The following is a 9,078-nucleotide window of genomic DNA, read 5'->3' as shown; positions in this document are numbered from 1 at the left end:
AAATATTTTAAATTAAAAAGAAATAAATCACATTTATGTCACATTACACAATATCAATTTGCACACATAAACAATATGTTTCCTAGTTCATTTGGGCTTATGAAAGTTTTGTGTTAATATTAGGTTAGTGATGAATGCAAAATAATTGTTTCAGAGACTATATTCTGCATTGTTTATAATTTTCCTGTGAACTACTTTTATGTATGTTCATTTTAAATGATACTATAAGAGTTTTATATGTGAACATGCACACCCATTATTTTGTGTTTATTGTGTATGTACATAATTTAAAATTTATCATCTAATTCTTGTGGGACTTTGTCACCAATGAGAACATTCTTTTGATGCAAAGAATGACTGCTTACCTGGTCCAGAGGTGGGTGGAGGTTGTTGTCTAGTGCAGCAGCCCCTCACACACTTGGAGGGTGAAATGACTGTTGGAATGCCTCCCTGGCCAGCCACTGCCTTAAAGTTTGAAATTGCCCTATCAGGGGCCAGCTGGGGTAAGTGGAAGTCTCTGTCCAGAAGACAATCATGGGGCAGACGGGCCGTAGAGTTTCCCTCAGCAGCCTAAAGAGGGCCACCTTAGTAGACCCACATCTTGAATGACCTCAAGCATGATCCTGCTTAAGCATCAGCCCTCCATCTGGAGGCTGATAATGGATTTCTACCCAGTACCTGAGCCAAAGCCTACCTATATATGTAATCCAGTGTTTCCCAACCTTTTTTGGGCAAAGGCACACTTGTTTGATGAAAAAAATCTTGAGGCACACCACCATTACAGCCTCGTGACGTCAGCGCGCAGCGTCACGCCGGGAGGGACGCACGAAAGTGTAAGTTTCAATTTTTTTCCCTCCCCCTTGCCGGGGAACCTCCAAGCTTTGGGGGTGGGGGGGGGGGAGGAGGCAGCAAAGCGAGGCAGGAAGGAGAGCGCGGCTTGGCTGGGTGAGCTTTGGCAGGGAATGAGAGCCGCGAGGCGGGCGCTGCGGACGGAGGCGCTGCCCGCCGAGCTCGCAGGCAGCCAGGCAGGCAGACGGCGAGAGCCCCGCGCTGGGCGGCCTCTCCTCGCCGCCGCCGCCCCGCCTCTCGCCGCCCGACTCGCCCGCCTCCCTCCAGGCAACATCTCGCGGCACACCAGGCAACATCTCGCAGCACACTAGTGTGCCGCGGAACAGTGGTTGGGAAACACTGATGTAATCAATAAAATTTGTGGCCTATTTTAAATCCTGTAACATTGTCCTGTCAGGTTTGTTTACACTTGTTGATGCTTGGGTTTTGCCCTCTGGGAGGGGGGCACTGTGGGTGGGCCCGTTATAGATATGTATATATTTATAAGCAAACATTATAAAAATTAAAACTCATTTGTTTCAATATCAGAGTAGATGTGAGGGTGGATCCGTATCAGAAAATCTTACAGCCATTTTCATTATGCATGGTTTGGTAAATAATATCAGTTTAACTGCTCAGCTATAGAGAGGTTGCCTAGTAGGGGCTCACTCCTGTCTATGGCTCTTTTTTCTGAGCAGAACACTGGGAAATGTCTTACAGCAGTGCCCCTGTTGTAGAGAAATGTAGGGTAACTAGCTGGATGAAAAGCAGAGCTGTACAACATTTGTGCCATCTGTCCTTGTCAATGCTTGTGGTGCCATTAAAATTGTTAAATGAAAAACAAACCTGAAAAGCTTTCCTTTTTTTGCCCCTAGATGTTTTCATCACTGGGTTGTATGTGTAAGGTTGCCTTAAAACAGATTTGTTTCCCCATAAAACCCGTTTCTGTGATGCTCACAATGCTAGTCTAGGTTAATTCATGGGATTTTTTTATTTTTAAAAAACCCTTTCCCTCACTGAACATAGGGTTGGCTTTATACTAAAATCTCTTCTGTGGGCAGCAGGCATTGTAGTCCTTAGACATTTATTCAACAAACCAGCAAATACTTCAAAAAACACTTAAAGTAAGTAGTACTAGAAGGTTTAATGGATTTAGTATAATTGAATATAAGTAGCAATGGACTGGGTTTTTTCAAGATTTTTCAATGTTTCATGTCTCTATCCTAATGGGATAAATGACACTTTTTATTTTACCATTACTCTGTATCAAGTCTCCTATGCATAATGTTAAATAATTCCTCAAATCTTGATTTACTTGACTGAAAAATGACCCTGAGCATAAATTCGAAGCAGTAGAATGCTAAAATTCCTTGATGTTTCCCATTCTTTTGTTAAAACAAGAACATGGTGTCTTAAATCAGCCCAATAATTTGGGATGGTAGATACTGAAACAACTAATTTTTCCTCTCTCCTGTAATCTGAATAGACTTCAAAATGCCCACAAAGCACAAAAGTGTGCTGGTTCATATAATTTGTTAGCAAGGATAAAAAAAGGAAGAAGAAAGGAAATGATTTCCTAAGCGTGTGAATCAGCCCAGCTTTAACAGATATTTTTCTGTCATGTGCAGCCTGAAGGCTTATGCCTATCGGAGCTTTATTTGACAATTACCACTTGCCAGCATAATTAAATGATAATTTATAAATACTGAGAGAGCATTATGTGGAAGAGCAAATAGGTGCTTATCAGGGCATTGAATAAACTCAATCTGCCTCACTGACAATTTTCATCTCTTATCAGGGTTGTTAACTGCACACACACTCTCCCACTCTCTCTCACATTCTTTTTTGTTTGATAACTCTTAGGTCGATTGTATCTACCTGTCTCTGTGCTACTTTCTTTCCTCCTTATATTTCCGGCACAACATAAATATATTTCAGCTATTTATGCAGCTTTTACAATCAATATATTTCTTCTTTAAAAAATAACAACAGTTTATGCAATACAGGAAAATGAATGCAATTTTATGTTTATGAAATAAATCTGCAGGTTTTAGAACAAAAGGCTACTGTTGCTGAAATACATAAGAAATATTTTAGCTAGTTGCACTTGCCCTTTATTACAGTTCTTTGAGTTCCTTGAGTCTTCAACCTTAATACGTGTGTGTAGGAGAGAGAGTAAAAGAGAGACTGATATTTCCGAATAAGAAGAATGTGCTCAAATTTGCAGATAGATTGGTGAATGCTCATTTTCTCTCTCAACAGAGAAAATGCTTCATTCTCGTAGAGGGAAATGACACTGTGTAGTCATAACATTGAAATGACGTTGTTTGCATGTTGGATGTAAAAATTGCCAAGAAAATAATTCTGGAGGGCTTGTATCTTTTGTCCCGTCAATATTTCTTCTCTAGCTCCTTAAGTTATTATAAACAGCAGTTTCTGCAAACGAAGGCAGGCTACTATGCAATAGGTAAAAACACAGATTGATGCCAGGCAATTTAGATTAAACCTATAGAGGGGGGAGAGGGAGGAGAGTGTGTGAGGAATCCTGTATTTGAATAGAAACAAAACAGCTGAATGGTTAAAAGCGCGCGCGCGGGGGGGGGGGAATGAAATTCCATGCCTTTAGAAAAAGCATGTAACAGAAAAGGAAAGGAGGGGGGGGGGTAAGGAAAGCAAGACACATTAATAGGCCACAGAGACAGAATTTTTGTTCTATTGTGGAATTAACTAATGGTAGGAGCTTCTGATTAGGGTTATAGTGGTTTGAGTGAGCAGAACACGGACAGCTTAACTGGAAAAATAAAGGGCTTCTGTGTTTAAAGTTGTCAATTCTGCAAATCATTCACCATTTATTAGTTATAAATAGTAATTATTTGCTTCCCCCACCCCTTTGCCCTGACCTGGAAATGATCTTTCACATTCAAATATTTAAAGATACACTCCTCTAGCCATTCACAAAAACAACATCCTAATGTTAGAACCAGTTTTTGAAGAAGGAAATAATTTGAAAGTGGTGGATTAGTTTCCACCTTTTGAAACGCAGTGCTTTCTGTAATCTTCAAACATTATTTAGGATAATGGAAGCCATCATCCTGGTTCTCAAATGTTAGCACTTCCATTAGAATTTCCTGCTACCTCTTATTTTTTATATTAAAATACAAGGCTTAAAAGGTATTATCTTACTAAGGGAGGGCAATTGTACAGATGATTTGATTGAATAAAGGGAAGAGCTGTACAGGCCTTTTAAGATCAAGGATGTATTGATGGAAAGCTATCATTAGAGACAATTAATGTTCTCCAAGGGAAGAAATTGATTATGGACAGAGATGGACCCTAAGGAGGAGATACGTCTTAATGCTTCAGGGCCTTAAGGATTAGACTCTATTCACAGCATCTGCATTTTTAACCCTTTTAAAGGACTTGGAGTCTTACAAAAACTACCTAGTGCTGAGGAACGAAAAACATGTGCTTTCACTTTACTTCAGTGCATGTATATGTTAATCTGTTAGCTAGTTTAAATGGTAGTTTCTCTAAGTTGCTAACATTATACTGAGCAGCATTAAAATGCCCAGTTTCATACTGGTAGCTGAATATGATGGTTTGTATAGCATGGGATTATTATACTTTTCTTCTGGTTTCCGTTTGGATGTGATCTTCCAACACCTAGCGCCTTGGGAGGAGATATGGTTTGTGATTAAGAGATTTCTCCCCCCACCGTTGTTTGCACCCTGAGGCTGGCTTGAGGTAGGAGGCTTATGTTCCAAGAGGTTAAGCTAATATGAGTGCGGGGAACAGTTCCCATCTCAAATATATTGGATAGGGGAAAGGGGAATACAGAGCCCAACAATGTCTTTCTTTACCTTTAGTACTCTGGACTAAGCTTGAGTGAGTGAGTGAGTGAGTGAGTGAATTAATGAATAAAATTTATACTTTTACTTGATACCTGGTGAGATTTACATAAAATCACATTTAAATCCATAATCTTAAACCTATTTTAAAGAAAAGGGAAACAATAGAGAAAGGTAAGAGGTATTCCAAAGGGAACTGGATAGAAGCTACTTGAGATTTTAGCTTTGTATTGGGAGAATTAAGTGAAGTTTACTTTTAAAATATTTATTTATTTAGGATGCAGTTCACTATGCTCTTGCATAGATTCCTTTAATTTCAGTGGGAATTGTGCCAAGGAAACTTTCCAGTGGATTGAGCCCATGATTTTTGAATGCCTTTGGGAAACAGCAGATTAAATTTAAAAATTAAGAAATTGTCCAGTAGCACCTTAGAGACCAACTAAGTTTGTTCTGGGTATAAGCTTTCGTGTGCATGCACATTTCTGCAGATACATTGAAACAGAAGTCACCAGACCCTTATATATAGTGGGAGGGTGGGGTGGGGGTTTTTCTAAGAAGGGTAGTAGGAGATGGGTGATTGACTCAATGGGTATGGTAAACCTGTTGACAACTGTTAACGACTGCAATTAGTCCTGCAGGAAAAAGCAAGGGATAGTATGCAGATGACCCAAAAATAGCTTTAGTATATGTAATGAGATAAGAATCCAATGTTTCTATTCAGACCAGGTCTCTCCATAGTTTTCAGTTTAGTAATAAATTGTAATTCAGCAACTTCTCTTTCAAGTCTATTTCTGAAATTCTTTTGTAATAAGACTGCTACTTTGAGATCCTGTATTGCAGTGTTTCCCAACCGGTGTTCCGCGGCACACTAGTGTGCCGTGAGACATCGGCTGGTGTGCCGTGGGAGGAAGGCGGGCGAGTCGGGCGGTGAGAGGCGGCGGCGGCGGCGAGGATCCGCGTCGAGCCGGGGGCGGCTCCGCGGTGGTGGTGCCGAGCGGCGGGGCAGCGCGCGCAAAAGGGAGGATCGCGAGACAGCGGAGGAGGAGGAGGCCGGCATGTCCGGGCAGCAGCAGCAACAACAGCAGCAGCAACTCCCGCCGCCGCCCCCTCCTCCGCCCGCTATCGCCGCCACCACCACAACAGCCGCCGCCGCCTCAGCTGCCCTCGCTCTGCTGCCTCCTCCCACCCCGGCAAGGGGGAGGGAAAAAACTTTCGCTTTTGTGCGTCCCTCCCGGCGTGACGCTGCGCGCTGACGTCACGGGGCGGGGCTTTAATGGTGGTGTGCCGCGAGATTTTTTTCCGGCTAACAGGTGTGCCGTTGCCCAAAAACGTTTGGGAAACACTGCTGTATTGAATGTCCTGGGAGATTGAAGTGTTCTCCTACTGCCTTCCCTGTCTTGTGATCCCTCATTCCAGATTTATGTCCATTTATCCTTTGGCATGGGACATGGGTTGCGCTATGGTCTAAACCACAGAGCCTAGGGCTTGCCAATCAGAAGGTTGGAGGTTTGAATCCCGGTGATGGGGTGAGCTCCCGTTGCTCGGTCCCTGCTCCTGCTAACCTAGCAGTTCGAAAGCACATCAAAGAACAAGTAGATAAATAGGCACCGCTCCAGCGGGAAGGTAAACAGCGTTTCTGTGTGCTGCTCTGGTTCACCAGAAGTGGCTTAGTCATGCTGGCCACATGACCCGGAAGCTGTACACCGGCTCCCTCGGCCAATAAAGTGAGATGAGCGCCTCAACCTGGACCTAACGGTCACGGGTCCCTTTACCTTTATCCTTTGGCGTAGCAAATTAAAGATAAAATCATTAAATAATAGCAGTGCCTTCAAAATTATCCTTAGAGACCAGGTCAATTCATGTCAGATCTGTTAAGGACAGAAAGTTCACTAACACTGAATGATAAGGTAAAGGGACCCCTGACTGTTAGGTTCAGTTGTGAACAACTCTGGGGTTGCGGTGCTCATCTCGCTTTACTGGCCGAGGGAGCAGGTGTACAGCTTCTGGGTCATGTGGCCAGCATGACTAAGCCCTGCTTCTGGTGAACCAGAGCAGCGCACGGAAACACCGTTTAACGTCCCGCCGGAGCAGTACCTGTTTATCTACTTGCACTGCGTGCTTTTGAACTGCTAGGTTGGTGGGAGCAGGGACCAAGCAACGGGAGAGCAACGGGAGAGCACCCCATTGCAGGGATTCAAACTGCTGACCTTCTGACTGGCATGCCCTAGGCTCTGTGGTTTAACCCACAGCACCACCCGTGTCCCACAACACTGAATGATACTGAAATTCTTTGGAATTTGAAATTGGAATTGGCAAATAGAAAGTAATAGTATTAGCAAAGCAAATCTGCTACTGCTCTGGGACCTGCACAATCACATGATGTTAGGCATGTAGCTCCAGGCTACATCTAGTTTCTGAGGCAACATATGTGATTCCTGTCATTGGAACTTGAACTGTGAGTGCAGTCTCAACGGGATGGCTGGTGGAGTTAGCATGAGCACTGCTGATCAGTTGTAAAGGAAACTTAATTCCACCAAACAAACCCCAAACCCATGTGATTCTTTGTTTGTAGAGATGATGATACAGATCCTTTTGAAGTACCTGTAGCCAAGGCATGCAGATACACAGACAGACTCTCTCTCTCTCTCTCTCTCTCTCTCTCTCTCTCTCTCTCTCTCTCTGTCACACACACACACACACACACACAGAGAGAGAGAGAGAGAGAGAGAGAGAGAGCGCAAGACTGGGATCAACTTTTTACAAGACAGTAGAGTTAGATTATGCTGACAATTTACATATGACCTTTCCTCTTCATCTTTGTTCTGAAAACAAATTTCATTTTTCAAAATCTGGAAGTGAAATGCACACTGTGAAAATGAGAATACATATAATTATCTTGAAATAAAAGTTTCTTTTTTACTTTTAACATGCTTACCTAGCAATCCTGTGCACACTTATTTAAAAATAAACCCAAGTGGACACAGCTGGAATGACCTTTGAGTAGAGGTGCCTAGGGTTGCAATGTAAATTTATTTTGGAATCAAATACTGTAAATACGACATTTAACTTTTTTGTTGGTATGAATTAACTTTAATTCCAAGAACCACTTTAATGCAAACCAAATTTAATGCAAAATAAGTTATATTGGGTTGTATCTGACACTGCTGTTCAGTTCACATAATAGACTTGCACGTTGAATCTTTCCCTTTCTCTTCCCCTTTGAGGGTGCAGCTCTCATGCACCCTCAACATCTGCTCCATAGGATTGTTGGACTCTCTGGAGCAGATTTGGGGGGAGCCAGGCGGAGGGAGTTCCACTGTGTGAGTGGAACTCTGCTTCTGCAGCAATGGATAAAGCCCATTACATATTTTCTCTTAGAAAATTTTTAATTTACCCTGTAGGCTTGTTATGTTTAGGGAAGCTTTTATTGTATTGTATTTATGTTTAGGGAAGCTTTTATTGTATTTTAATATTTGGCTGGAAGCAGACCAGAGTGGCTGGGGAAACCCAGCCAGATGGGTGCGGTATGAATAAACAAACAAACAAACAAACAAACAAACAGTTCATGCTTTATTTAACCAAAAGTTGTTTAAGAAGACGTAAAAATTGTTGTTGTTAAAAAACATAAAAACAGTTAAGAGTTTAAAAATGTTTGCTGCCTATCAACTTGTGTTTACTCCTTGCTTTTCAATATTGTACTGTAAAGAAATGAAAGGTGTGTGTGATATATATATTCTGATGAATATTGCCTTAATATCTATCTTTATATAGAAAACCAGAAACTGTTTGGTCATCATTACTGTAAACTCAATTTGTTTATGCACTGAATAAATTAGTATAGCCTATATAATAATATCTGTAGGAAGCACGCCTTTGGAGAGAACATGTCTATCATGCATAGCAAGGATAAGAAGATTAGAAGAAGAGATGAAAACAAACAGAAAGAGACTACTTATAAAAAAAGAGGGGAGGAAGCACTGGGGAAGGACTGAAATCAAAGAAAGCTAATCGATTTTCTTTTTTGCACACTTTGTTTTCATTTCATTATAATAACCAGACAGGGAGGAAGGTAACGAGAGAGGATATCAGTGGGCAGCAAGCAGCTTCACCTGCATTTCTTTTCCTTTTCCTTTTAGCAGTGAGCGTTCTTTAATTGCTAGGTTAAAAACAACAACACTGCGCACACATACGTGCACACACACATTTAAGACTGGTAACATATGTTGCTGTCAGCATGTATTTAGCACCTGCAGAAATGAACATGAAAAAATGTGACAGCACATAGGTAGAGCCCCCCACTGTGCCAACTGTGAGCACTGTCAACAAATTTTACTTTGTTAATTTTTTCTTATTAAAAGGAAGGAGGGGGGAAATCCTGGAATCCAAGAAAAGAACTGAGTAG

At 41.8% G+C, this 9,078-nt stretch overlaps 1 protein-coding gene across 6 annotated transcripts in view; it reads left to right on the top strand.

Annotated features, from left to right (window-relative positions):
- The window catches only part of LOC308585080 (uncharacterized protein), a 459,744-nt gene that overhangs the window by 121,969 nt on the left and 328,697 nt on the right, over positions 1–9,078 (top strand). Inside the window, exon 5 of one of the 6 annotated variants that reach the window (XR_014007078.1) lies at positions 7,251–7,310. The exons of the other annotated variants lie outside the window; for them this stretch is intronic. The gene's annotated coding sequence lies outside the window, so the exon portion shown is untranslated. Of the gene's footprint in view, positions 1–7,250; positions 7,311–9,078 lie in introns of those variants that run through there. 6 annotated transcript variants of the gene reach the window in all.

The sequence above is a fragment of the Podarcis bocagei genome (assembly GCF_964188305.1).
Source record: "Podarcis bocagei genome assembly, chromosome: 4".
NCBI lineage: Eukaryota > Metazoa > Chordata > Lepidosauria > Squamata > Lacertidae > Podarcis > Podarcis bocagei.
This window is presented reverse-complemented; position numbering and strand designations above follow the sequence as displayed.